The sequence below is a fragment of the Vanellus vanellus genome (genome assembly GCF_965231255.1).
Source record: "Vanellus vanellus genome assembly, chromosome: 7".
NCBI lineage: Eukaryota > Metazoa > Chordata > Aves > Charadriiformes > Charadriidae > Vanellus > Vanellus vanellus.
This window is the reverse complement of record NC_138912.1, coordinates 24,341,042-24,355,609: the sequence shown is the minus strand read 5'-3', so window position 1 is coordinate 24,355,609 and position 14,568 is coordinate 24,341,042.

Sequence of the window (14,568 nt, the reverse complement as noted above, 5' to 3'; positions counted from 1 at the left end):
ATACATTAATCCTGCCCCACTGAACTTCAAAGGCACTTTCAGTCACTCTGTCCTGAGCAAGTGAGATTGTTGTAAGAGGATGATTTGTCTAAGCGTCTTTCTTACCTGATAATTAGTCAATGCATACCCAGTACTGTGCAAAGCAGCATGGAGGTGCCCTGCTCACTCTGGGCAATTTAGCTTGGCTGCTGGAAGCAGTATAGTTATATGATCCCATGTGTGTCTTCACCTCAGCTAAAATTCTTAGCTTCATGTTTGGCCTGGTCATGCTGAATAGAGCATCAGCAGAGTGAAATGCTGCCTAGCCAACAAGAGGAAAAAAAATACATTACTCTTTCATATTTTGATGTGTTATTCTGGTGGATTCTGGTGGTAGGTATTGGGTCCTTGCAAGCTGGCTTTTCAACAAATAAGAAACCAGTGATGTGGAAGTCTGCTACATCCTTGTGCTACACACAGGCCTAGAAATCAAGCTTTTCTTCTAAGACTTAAAACTTGCTTGCATGAGAAGAAAAAAGGTTCTTAAGAGACAGCAGTGGTATTGTTGGGTAATATGTAGACCTAGTTTGTGGAAATTAGGTCTTTATTGGCTAATGTGAAAATTCTGAGAAATAGGTAGAAGGAGATACTTAAAGACCAAGTTACAGACTGCTGCCTAACTACAGCTTGAAAAGTAGGGCTAATGACATGGTGTGTGAAAAAAATCAATTTAAAACCATGCTCTGCCTGATTTAGAGTGATGTGGGATGAAAAGCCACAGTAAATACTCATAACTCACATTCAGATATTAGAGCAGGGACTTGTATCAGAACCCTTGGGTTATTACATAAGTATTGAAAGGCTTTGCCTGCTTTCATTGGAAACGGGAAATAACACTAATTTTGTGAGCTTGAAAGATTCTGCAAAACAGAATTAAAATATGCTGGTCTAGTTCTGTGTTCTTGTTATTGTGGTGCAGCAAGTGAAAGTGAAATGCAAATGTTAGCAATATTATAACCACTCAGGTTTGTCTTCTATTTGCTTAGGCTTCCCTGTGGAAGATCTTTAAATAAAATATGTTACATTCAAGTATGTTATATTGTGCAGACTTCTGTATCCCTTCTCTTCTGTCCCCTCCCCCATCATCCTGTAAAATCATGGGCTTTTTGTTGAGATTCATGACATTTTTTTTATTTCTTTCTTTGTTTTGTTTAAGGAAACACCTGAGTCACGATCTTACCTTTTTCTGTGAAACCATGAGGGATACAATTTTTCTTGTAAATGAAAGCTTAAATCCCTCTGGGCTTCAAGCAAAACACCAATTATCATTACAACTTCTCATAGCTTTTGTTATCCCACTTTAGTATGAATGGTATTATTTCTAACTAAACACTCTATTCAATGCCACTGGTGTTTCCTTCAGTGCTAAAAACTCACAGAAAACTATTTGACTTGTTCTGCAGTACAGGATTCTTGTTGATTAGGCTGCTTGTTTTAAACCAAGTCTTTCCTGTGAACATGAGAGAGAGGTTGAGGCAAAGGAAGATAAGAACATTGTAGGTTCAAGACTCATATATTTGCATGCAGAGAACAGTAAGTGAAATGGGGAGCTAATTTTAAAGTTATTTTCTATACTTGACACACCAGTCCCAGCTGAGATACATAATTACAGTTGATTTAATTGATGTGCCATGATCTTTTCCAGTATGATAATAAGCATTTAGCGTCTTGGTGACACTGGGATAAAGTTAGCTTAGGAAGCACTCTGTGGTTTTATTTATCAGTATCGAGGATGCAGAAGCGCCGTTTGACCTCTTTGTATACAGATAATAGGAAAAAAATACACATTTTTGCTGCAAATCATCTTCTAACATCAACAGTTACTTGTGCGGTAAGCATGCAGGCTTGCATCATAGACATTTCTCAAAGCTGTCATTATTCTACTTCTAATTCCACCAAGAGCAATGTCAGCCAAAGGAAGAGTTGAAGGTTGCTTTGTTTGTTGGTATTTGCAACCAGTCATTGAGCAGTGTACTACAGGCTTGTAGTCCCACATCGGAACGACCACTCATGAAATCTAATTTCTCATTCCTGTTGGTTTATATAGCTTTTAGCTTGTTTCTTAATTAAAAAAAGAAAAAAAAAAGATAATGGCTAACTGGGAGTGTCATAATGTTTTTATATGAACATCTAGCTTCACAAACAATATGCCATTTTTAATGGCATTTAAGGGCATTAGCTGCCCTTACAGATTCCAAATGGAGGCTCATCTCCATGCCCTTTTCCTTTTTGTTGGAATTACCTGTTTTAATTAGTCTAAATGCCTGAAGAGTTTTACGTCCTCACACACCACTAAGCTTATTTTCCTTCTGAACATACAAGCAACCATCTAGGTACAGAATACATGACATTGCAATGTTGTTCACCTGGCTTGGTGATGCAGCTTTTGCATCAAATTCAATTAAGGCATCAATTTTAGGCTATGCTGATGATAATAAATTCCCCACTTAATAGAATTTATGCTTTGATGGGTTTTCATATGTCATTTTAATTTATCAGTATGAGTGCTAAAGAAACAATGAAGTGGTTTGAGCCATAGAAAATAACTATCTTTTGCTAAGTACTATGCAAGAAAGAATAATGGCACTTACCAGACGGATGCATAAGATAATGTGGCTTCCCTGAGTTTAAGGTTTTCAGCTTTTTTTATTTTGTATTTTCATTAGTCCTAGGAATGAGTCTTGAAAATTAACTAAAACTACTGAAAGCATGAAAATCTAATGCATAAAGTTAATGCTTAAGTTGTCTGATTACAGTCCATAGAGGATGTGATCTTGTTAGTATGATTAGTTCTTATTGACTAGTCTTCCACTATGCCTTGAAATGGGAGTCACTACTAAAGCCACAAAACTACACAAAATGTAGCCCTTTGCTTCCATCATGGCTTTGAGAAGCAGAGGAGACTAGTTGTCTGGCTCTTGCATGATGTGCAGGGCTTCCGCTCGCAGGGCACATCAGCTTCAGAAGCGAAGCTGGGACTGCTCCATTTGTTGCTTCGAAAGGGGAAAGTTGCAGCCAATTTGGTGACTTGTCACCAGTCCACATGAAGCTGGCAGCCTGGGGTGTTTGCTTCTGGTAGGCTTCACTTGAGTGCAAGCGCTGTCTAATTAGACGTGGAGAGATTTGTTAAGTTATATTCCCTTTGCTCGCTCGGTCAATGCTTGGAGCATGAATCTTTTAGCAGATATTGATGGGACTCTAGCCGATGAGGGAGAAGGCTGTGCATCTGGCATGCTCAAGGTCATGTCATGGATTCACATGTTTGTGGGAAAGTGCAGAGCTGCTAGGCAGCTGACCAGAAAATGTGCACTGCTGCCACGTCTGCTCCTTCTGAAATCCCAGGAACAAGGCACAGGAAAGAGCTAGAGGAAAATCCTAGTGCTGCAAATACATGAAATGCGGACTCTGTGGCAGAAGTGGGAAAGTGCATAAGCTGAGGTCTAATTGAGTGAGTCATATGCTCAGAGCAATGAGACTTGACAGGTCTAAGCAAGGAAAGCCCCAGAGGGGCTCTTCGGAGAAAGAGCACTATTGCTTGCAGCAGTTCAGTTCCTTCTCAGCCACTTGCTAGAGCTGCAGCCTAGCCTTGAAACTATGACTTGCAAATATTTGGAAAACATAAACTGCACAGGTAGTTCATACGTGTGCATTTTGTAGTGTCTTGAACATCTTGACTGAGAGTTGTCTTTGCAGGCATTTGATCTCATTGAGGTATATTTCTATTTCATGACAATCTGGACATAAGGGTAAGAGAAAGTTGCTGGATTCTGCCTCTGGAACAAGTACTTGGTGCCTGTGAGATTCAGTGGGAGCTGCTGGCATTGAGGAAGTCAGGAATGAATCTTGAAAAAGCATGATCTTGAAAAAAAATGTAACAGTCCTGCTGTTTTATTCATTAGAACAAAATCTAGACAAACAGGATTTGTAGAGGTTTTTTGTTTTGTTTTGTTTTGTTTTTTTAATGTGAGACTCTTTAGCATGTATTTTATTTTTGGTAAAATATCTATTTGAAAAATTATATGCAACATAAATACCATTTCTGAATTTGGCTCCAACTGAGGGAAGACACATGCAGAGGAGGTGGAAAAAGATGCATAATGAGAAATCTGACCTTAACTTACTCCCTTGCTGAGTATGTGCTCTTTTACTCAAAAGAGGCCCATAAATAATAGAGTTTTTAAAAACATTTAACTTATTTTTTTAAAACATTTAACTTAAATCACCAATACATTTGAATAAATATGTTTAGCCATTCCTTTCTAACAACTGCCATGGTGTTTGGTTCCCTAGCACCGTGCTGTTAAAGTAATTGCAGGCTAATCTGTTCTACACCTAGCTGAGTTTTGTCAGTTCTGAGTAGTCAAGCAAATCCTACAGCTTAGTTTTATTCCTCTCCTGTCACAGAGGCAGAGGAATATCCGTGCTGCTAGTCTTGTTCAATGATGAAATTGCTCTTGAGTCTCATTATTATAATGAATCAATCTGTTCTCCTGAACTGGCGTGTTTTGTGTCTCTACACCTATATGCTCGTAGTCTCTGCTCCCTAGGAAGACACTATTATTTAGGGATCAAATCTATCCAGCAAAGAAAAATGAAGTGATTTTCCACCCCTCTTTATATATTTTTCTAGCTAAGGAGTATTCCAAGCAGCATTCTAAATTATTCAAGACACTGCAGCCTGTGGAATTTTCAATCTGTTGGAAACGGCTGAAAAATAAAAACCACATGCTCCACTGGCTCTGCATACAAGAGACTGGATTTTAAACCAGAGCTGCTGCATACACTATAGCTTGTGCCTGTATCATTTGGTGTTGACATCTGCATTATGATGAGGGGAATTATTCAAAGCCAAATTACTATTCAGGGTGGTAGTGTGAAACAATGAAAATGAGATTGCTAGAGGGGAAAATATATGCAACAGTTGATATAGTTAGGAAAGAAAATCAGCCTCATTTGCTGAAGCACTTCTTTCCTCGTTAGCAGAGTTTAAACCCTTTACAACAGCTAAAATAAAGCTGTGACATGTTTCATGACAAAATGCAAGTGCTTTCTACATGCATTTTTAACTGGCAGAGTTATATTGTTTATGGACCTAATCTGAAAATGTCCTGCAGAGTAGTAAATACTTGGTTTAGACACAGATCTACACCTTGGTGCAACAATGGGAATAATTCGCATCAAAAAGTGAAACATGACAAAAATCACCACATTTTGTCTTATTAAGCTGTAAACACACTGATTTTATTTTTTTGTTGCATATGTAAAAACTTCTTCTTCAACAAATACATTTTGATCTTTAGTGAACTGGGCCCATGTATTGTGAATATTCTGCTACGTCCTGTATTGGTTAGCTTCATAGCTTGGGATATTAATTTCTGTCCCTAAAAACATTTTTTGCCTTAGCTAACCAAGACAGTCTGACTTGTGAATACTGAAATATAGTGTTAGAACTAGTAGTTGGTTTCTACAAGTTTATGCTAGAAGTAGGGTCCCAACATTCTCCAGCTACCCTACCATTCAGAGGTCCTGACAAAACTTTTGGAAAGTCATCCTTGCCTTGTACCCTACCTCTGCAGAGCTTCAAGAAAAGAAAAGAAACATGCATAGATTATAGATTACTTCCTACACTTAAAAATTATCTACAATAGCCATAAATTAAAGAGCTGCTCTGTAAATCCTAGTCAGAAATCCAGGTTTGCATATCACATCCTGCCCATGAAACAGGCTATTTTGAGCACATCACTGTTTCACAGCTCATTGGCAGAGCAAAATTTGCACCCATTCTTGAAAGGTTTATGCCAAAGTGTAGCTCTAGCCTAGTTTGCTGCCTCTGAGTCCCCACTCCTTTTTCTTACATTGTCTATCCAGTTATTTTACAAAATGGCTTCAGTATCTCAGGTCTTGGGAGGGGTGTGTGTGTGTGTGATAGCATTCCCATTTAATTTCTTTACTTCTTGAACTGTAGGCCAGACCAAACCCTGGTGTATTGACACATTTGAATTGTATGCTAAAAAAGCAATATACACTTTCCTTTCTTCTTGAAGGCTGTTTGCTTACCTGCTGTTTAGCTTCATTTATCTGTCTTTTAACTGGTGGCAATAACAGCTTTCGCATGTTATTACAGGAGCTCACAAAATTCCTTATTGACAAAGAGATGATTCTAAGGAAACAGCAAAGCACTGGAAATTCAAATTTAAGACCTGAGACAAATTGACTAATGTATTTAAGGATGGCTTTACTTTTATTAATGCTTGGTTTGTTGATTTATTGAGTCTTTATTTAAACAAGCAAAAAACCCTGAGCTGAGTTGTGTCTTTTCCAGCCAGGTGTTGTTTTTATCAACGTACATTCACAACAGGGGAAAGAAATTAATTGTTATAATTCTCTGGTTACCTGAGAAGGATTATAATAAAAAGATACTTGGGGTTTTTTGATAAATGAAAAGATAGTGAAGAACTAGATTTAAAAAAAAATATATATTTTCATGGCATGTAGTACCTTTTCTTCTAATGGAATTTTGCATTTTCTTATAGTAAGGAATCTATTCTATATATATTTGTATGATGTGCCTTTTTTGTGTAAAGGTAGAATTACTTATCCAGCCAATAGAGAGATATTGCAACTGTTAAACGTGTTTTTAGAGATGGACAAACACAGAAACAGAAAGGAGACACACACATCAGAGTAGGTTCTGTGCTGAAGAGACCAGATGTACATCCAAAGTGTATGTAACTACTCTTTGACCATCTGATACTGAGGTTTGAGAACTGAACGTCTGATAGCTGAATAGTGATGTATCTGCACTGTCTTGCAAAAGATCTGAAGAAGTTATCAGCTATGTAAGTGCTAAGAAAGACACATTAAGCTTTGATCTGAGAGCTGGAAAATCAGTTGTCCATGATGAAAGACACTGATAGATTAACTAACTTATGGAAGCCAATAGGTGTGTGTTTGCACTAAGGTGCAGAATTCTGTTTTTATACATATGCTAGAAGATACTAGTTTTCTGGATCCTGTTCAGTGCCCCAACGATACATGTTAAATATCTCCCATTGCTGTGGCTTTAACAACCTTCCCACAGACACTGGAAGGCTGCCATGCAGAGTGCAGCCTGGGCAGTAACAATAGGAGCTTCTTCATTAAACTTAATTTGGCAATGACAGCTATTTAATCCCCATCTTTTGAATGAAAGAGATTTTTCCTGTGTAATGACATCTTAACATATGTAGCATATGTTAATAGGTCAAATGGATCTTGTTGAGGAAATTACTTGACTGTTACCTTTCATTTAATTTGTAACTGAATGCTTTAGAAACATTTCTCCTACACTAAATTTTCTTCACATTTTCAGTCAGAATTTATCATTTAAACAAAAAAAAAATTCTTACTTATCATTGGCATTTGAACCACCAACTTTTGCAAAAGGTATAAATTCTAGAAATAATTTCGAAAATTACTGAAAATTATGAAAAATATCTACCTCCTCCCTTAACTTCTGATTCAATGCTGATTGCCATAGCTTAATCTTATTTGCTTTCAAAACATGTTGTCATATACTTGTGGCAGAAAGGACTATAAAAGGAATGAGTGATTTGGCATCATTTTAGAATGTAACTGATCTGTAATGAAGATCAAAAGTAGTCTAGAAACTGGGTACATTTTGTGTGTTGTACTCTTGTAATAGTCTAACACAGTATGTAACAAACCTATTTAAATGCTACAAAACTATTTTCTAATGGGCGTAGGTAATTTGTGAGAAATGCAGAATATCTCAGGCATTCTGACTGATGTCATGTTTGTTTGACATCTGCAGAATGAGATTAAATAAGTGTTCAGTTTTGATCTGGAAAAGTGGCATTTGCTTCTTCGAGCAATATTGAGTTCATATGTCAAGGACAAAGTAATCTTTAAAGATCTCTTTAATAGAACTATGAGCTAGGATTTTTAATCTTTGCCTTATATTTCACATTTCTCTTATAGCAATGTATTTGAAAAAAAAATTATATAAATTTGATAAATTAGAGCCTGAAAAAAAGTTTCTTACCTTACAATGTAAGTTTTCCAGTCACAGGTGTTTTAACAGCTTCATATTTCCCAGATCCAGAATGATAAGGATTCCTAATGTTGGGGTCATGGGCTTTGTAAAATTTGGCAACAAATGGTAACACAGATCAGATACCTGTAGCAAAGGGGTGTGCAGACTTATTTGTTAAGCATGCGCAAGTGCTTTCTGGCTGAATGTTCTGTTAATCTTTGTTACACCTATTTTGATATTGTAATGCCCCTTTTACTTTCAGGGTGGGACAACTTCTTGATCAAACTAACAAGATTTGTCATTTTAGCTGTACATTGATGCCTGAGTAGGTTACAATAATTACTCAGTATAAAATCAGTTTTGTTCTGAAAATGTCCGTACACCTTTGGATGGAAGCGCATTGTCAAAAGTCATTTGACAGTACTTCACTACCCTGCATGAACATGTCAGATGTGAAGACCCATGAAAAATAAATTATAAAATAACTTTTGGCTGTTACCTGAGTGTGTCTGCATTACCATCAGAAAGCAGTCAAGGACTGAGTTGCCCAAGCACCTGTAGAAATTTCGTGGGTGTTGTCTTGAAGTTAAAGCTTTCAGCGTCCAAAATCCAAGAGATTAAACCAATTCAAAGCAAATTGCAATAAGTTGTTATTCGAGTCCAACAAAGTACTTGTCTGTGTCTGTGTGTAGCATGTAATGGAAGTGGTCTGGAAGAAGACTGCCTGAGTGTTAGTGCCAGGAAGCCCTCAGTGCCGCGGTGGGATGCCACCACTAGCCTCACCAACATCTCCAGCCCAGGAGGGGCTGGAGCTGGCAGCTCTCAGGCCAGACCGCTGAGCTGGCGCATACTTATACGTGGCCACACGACCTGAGCTCAATATTTTCATAATAATATGAAAATTAATATTTTCATAAGCGGGGCTTACAGCCTGGCATCACTGTGAGTATCTGGGATATACCAGGGGAAAGGCACCTTCCCCTCCCCGTGGGTTTTGCCTTGCAACACGCACGCCCGGCGGGCCTGCCCCAGCCCGGGCTGCCCGGCTCGGTGCCCGCACGCCCAGTCCACCGGCGCTGCCCTTCGCCGCCCCCCGGCCTCGCCGCCCCCGGTCCCTCCAGAGCGAAGCGCGGGCGCCCCCAGCGCAGCCGCCGCCGAGCGGGACGGGGGGGACGGGACGGAGGGGGATGTTCCCAGCAAATGCTCTGAAGTGGCAGCACGTTTTAATGATCTAGCGCTTTAGGGCGGATCAAGGGAAGATCACTGTCATCACTCCCACTTAAAGCAATTAGAACTGTTACTCTTCTTAGATAAGATTTAGTGTTGTCGTGTTTGCTCGTATTTTATGTGCCAGTTTATCTTTGCCTGTGCTATTTTAGTCGAACTCGTGCATTGTTGGTGGAAAACAGTAACGTACTGTACTGTGCTTTTGCAATTTCTTCTTAAACGCTTTTCCCGCTGTTACCATGCCTTCCTGTGAGCAGGACATGAAATAACTTGCCTCTTTTTTTGTTGTTGTTCCCGAAGGCTTTGTTGTGACAAGGAATTCTCATAAGGGCAGTATTCTGGCTCTTCTGCTGCCCTAAAGTGTGCTAGCGTCACCTGAAATCTAGCTAGGGCAGGAAGATGCAAGATTATAAATGTCAATGAGGAATCACAGCCTTGTTTGGCAGGGTCACAGTAAGAAGTGTGGGGTTATATATGTAAATGGCTGAGTACCTACTGTTTATCCCTTGCTCACCTTTTCATAAGTACTGAGGTGGAAGGGGAGCAAAGGTCATTCTATAAATATAACCACGACGGTGTGATTTACGTGCACAGGCTCAATAAATTGTGCATTGGCTGCGAGCGACAGCATCTCCTTTTCTGAGGCTGCTGCCCCATCTAGTGGCAGGTTTGTATATTGGGCACCGTTAGAGACACCGAGATGCTGGCGCCTCACAGTCTGGGTTATCGGTTGCAGGCACATAAACATAGATTTGAATAAAAGCAAATGCGATCCATCAAAGTTTGAGTGTATGTAGGCCAATCAATGAAAGACTTACGTTTTCTTCAGATGTTCATAAAAGTTTTAATAGAGAATAGTGACATTTAAAGACAGGGAAGCTGCCCTATCGGCTGGGAGCTTTGTAGGTGTGAGATTTTTTTCCTATAAAAAAAAGGGATGAAGTTGGCCCAAACAAGTAGGACTAAATCCGGAAATAAGAATTCAATTGCTCTTGAAGATCACTCAGTAATAAAGGTGTCTCTTGGAAGGTGGGGACTTTCCTCAGTGCTATATTTATATTCTCCCTTTGAAATGTTATTTCTCTAATAGCTCACAAATCTCCAAATGGATCTGATTGCCCATACCTTTGATCTGAGGGTTTTTAAATTTCATTTCTGTTGCTGAATCTGTATAAAGACTGTCTTGATGCATCTTTATTTTCATAGCAAGATTCTGTAACTAAAAATACAAGACTAACAATTCTGTTTGGCAGTGGTTTTGTTAATACAAAAAAATGAACCATTGTCTCCTGTGCAGTGATACCAACAACATGGCTGGGGTACTGGTAACCTAAGTAAGAAAGCTCATACAGACATGCTCTTCGACATTTAAAGAGCCCACAGATTTTAATTTTAGTGGTAGTGGCTGGACAAGTGTAACAGATACACAGACAATGAAAAAACAATCATTAAATAGCATCTGATGTTGATTGTCCCTATAGAAACTAGGCTATACCAGCAGATATATCTACTTCTAAGGCTGTTGAATGCAGGAGCTCAAATGCTGGAGATTTGTAGGATCCTTTGATGTTAAGTCGGTGAAATACATCATATATGTATATACAGAAAATTCAGCCTTTGTCATGAATGGTTGGTAGGAAAAAATGTAGCAGAAAAGCTGTGAAATTCAGATCTTGTTACCACACAGTCTTTGTAGCTGTAAAATTGTCACACAGGGAAAGATGATTAACTTATTTAAACCAATGTAGTCAAAACTATAAAACAATTGTAGTGAAAATGATAAAATTTCATTATTCCTGTCTCCTCTCTTACACTGATACAAAGTCTGTCAGCCTAGTGCCAGCATAGGCATGTATAGCTGGGCACTTTAGTCTGGTCTGTTTTCATTGAGATATTGTATCTAGTGTCCGAGAGGTCTTTAAACATTGCTGCCTGATGACATTTTCAATGCTGCAATTAATAATTTTTTTGTTGTTGTTATTATTGCATGTGTGTTGATTTAAAAGACTGCTGACACAGATCACAGTCAAGTAACAAACTTTATTTTTAAGCTCTGCAATGGTACAGTAGCATCCTTGGGAGGCTGGAATCCACTCTCTTTATCTCCTTCTCACCATTTGTCAGCTTATATGCTTGGCAGCTCTGTTGCCTTTGAACAGTTGGTATTTTTCCTGTCCATGTGATTGTTTTCATGCTTCAGGAGGACATATATGTATTTTAAGACTAGAATATGACTGTTAAAACAAAAAATGTACCAAAATTTTTAGAGCAAAGCTAATAGCTTATATCATTTCCCCCCTTAATTTTCTAGAAGTCCCTTTAATGTAGTTTTAAGGCTGCATTGATCGTCTAAAAATATTTCTGTAGCCTGGTTTCAGCTACAGAGTATGATAAATTTCTCTGATTTGCCTTCCCGGGTAATAAACAAAAGAGCTCTTGATCCTGCGTGTCTTAAAACAAGCCTATTGTAAATAAAGGATGCAGTTAATATAAGACAGAAATGTCCTTAGATGTCAAAAGATTTCATATGTAGGATAAATCTAGTTGCAGTTATTTTAGATGAAACTGGGTTGTTCTGGAAAAAGACTTCAAATTTATCTGTTTACGTCTAGTTTGAATGAAATTAGCAATTTTTTTTTCTTGAAGATGATAAATAAAGTGTGATGTCTGTGATCAAATAAGCTTGATCCCAAATGCAAGGTGTCTAAGGGAAATGAAACAGCCAAGCTTAGATTCAGTCTCTCCAGTGATCCTCTATAAAACTGAATACTTCAAACATTTCTGTTGTGCCCAGTCTTCACATGGCAGCCTCAATGAGAATTTCTGCCATGTGTTTTTGAGGGATTCTTCCACCTCAGTTTCTGCCCCTGTGCCCCATTTGGCATTCAAAGCCGAATCAAACACCCAAACAAGGATGCGTAGGGCATACTCTGTGAAGAATCACAATTGTAAAATGACAGTTAATATCTTTCCAGAAATAAAGCAGGAGCTGTTAACCACATAAGGAGGTAAAAATGTCTTCCCACTTGAGTGATGGCACTTGAATTCTGTCACTGATTTACGTCTGATAGTTTCTCTTATTTTTCTGGAAGATGATTAGTCAGAACCATTTCTGAGACAAATCAATTCATTTTTGAATGACAGCTACTTAAACTGCTTGTTGTCCTGCACTGTTGGCTCAGGTTCTGGCTAACAAGTTTTAGAGCAAAATACACCCAGGATTATCACGGGTACCTGTTCGAGGCAGTTCTTCATGCGGCTGGGGCTAATATAGCACGTAAGCATGTTTAAAAATAAAAAAGTTACCCAACCACACCAATTTGCAATGTGTCAGACTTTGCAGGTGCATTTGAAGATGGAGTTGGAACATTAGTGAAGATTTTTTTATCATGGGTGCTGATGTGCTGTAAAAATGCCAAGTACATCCTGTGATCTTCATGGAACAGCTGCAATTTCAACAGCTGTATTGATGTTCTGATTTATGTCACTTGGGGATGTTTTGTTTTAACTTAGGCTAAAGTTTTGTGCCACAACATAAGAAAATTTAGGGATTAGTAAGTGGCCATCCTTAATTACTGCTGCTGAAGTTAAGAATATACTGAATTGATAACATCTGAGCTGTGGCTAGCAGAGATACTTTGCTTCATTTCTAATAAATGATGAAACTGCCTGCGGATGTTTTTTATTTGTAAATGTGTCCAGCTGGTTTTCTGGAATTACACTGTCACCAAACAGGCATCAGATCCTAAAATGCAAAAGTCCGTGACTGGCAAAGTCTGATGGTTGCCTGTGATTTTCAGCTTCTTTTGTGATTGCCTCCTTACAATAATACTGTGCTTTGGAAGGTTTTATCACACCCAAAGGCCTCCAGTTGAAACATACTGAGGTAATTCATGCATATGATGCCAAGTGAGAGCATTACGTACAAAACACTTTCCAGTTATTCAGTAGAGAAATAACGTTTCCACTATCCAATGGGGGATAATAATTTTACTCTCTCGCCAGTTGCAGATGTTATTCATTGAAAATATTTTGCCCAGTGGGACATGGAAGCAATTAATTTGATTCTAGTTCTGTCTGGAATATTATTTTGTTAAGAGTCACTGAAAGTTTGCTCAAAACTTTTTATAGTTATTAGTCTACCATTAGGAGGTTTGTCTTTAATTTTTAATTCAGAAATCCAGACCATTTTCTCTCACAGGAACCATTTTTTAAAGCTGCTTTTTAATAAGACGGATAAATTGTGTAATACTATTTCTAAACTTCCCTGTGGTGTCTATATTTTCATGTAGTCATCTCAGCCACTGACCATGTTCATTTATTTCATAATAAAACAGGGAACCTGAGTTTAGATGGTTTCTCAAAATCTTCCAGTTTTATTGCAAGAGCCCAAAACAAGTAGTTTATCTTTGTCTAAATGGTTCTGAAAAATTCCAGTGGAGGAGACTCAATGCCACTCAGTGCCATTTATTGTCATGCTTCACTACTCTTACCAGCAGAGTAATTTCATAATACTTCAATTCAGTTTCCCTTTCTGCAACCAGTCTTACTGATTCTCACCCTATCTCCCGTAGACACGGAGGACAATTTATCCCCTTCTCTGCTGCAGCCTTTTCCCCTTTGAAGAAAATGTGCCTTGTATGTTTTGCTTCTCTGGATAAAATAAACCAAATATTTTCAGTCTTTTCTCCTTGTCATGTTCTAGACCATTGATCATTATTGTTGTGTTCTTGTCAAGAAGAATGATGCTCAAAACAAGACGCAGCTGAATTTCTGCCAACTCCCTATGTTTACAAAATGTGCTCTGGTGTATGTATCAGTCTGTTTACATTTTTTTACTCAATACTGTTGACTTAAACCCAGCTTGTGGTCTGCTATGCCTTCTCGACCTGCTTTAATACCAGTCGTCACTCATCTACATTTGTGCATTTGGTTATTCCTGTTTGTCTTTATTAGCTTGTTCATTTCCAAGAACTCTTGTTTGCTAAGCTCACTCTAAATTCTGTTTGGATGCTGGAATACTTGCAGTCCTTCCCAGCTTCAAATATCATTAGTGTATCCTACCAGACAGATGCAGCCTAAATCTGAATGAGTCAATTAGTTGGCTGTAGCTATGGAACAGGACACAGGAATTGAGCATACTGCTCATGTGGGTCTGCATATGTTTTCATGCTTGACTTGTGGGTTTACATCTCATTTTACTGTTCATGAAGTGCATAGTACTTGTTCCATAAATTTCTTGTGTTTTCATTTCTTAAAATTCCACA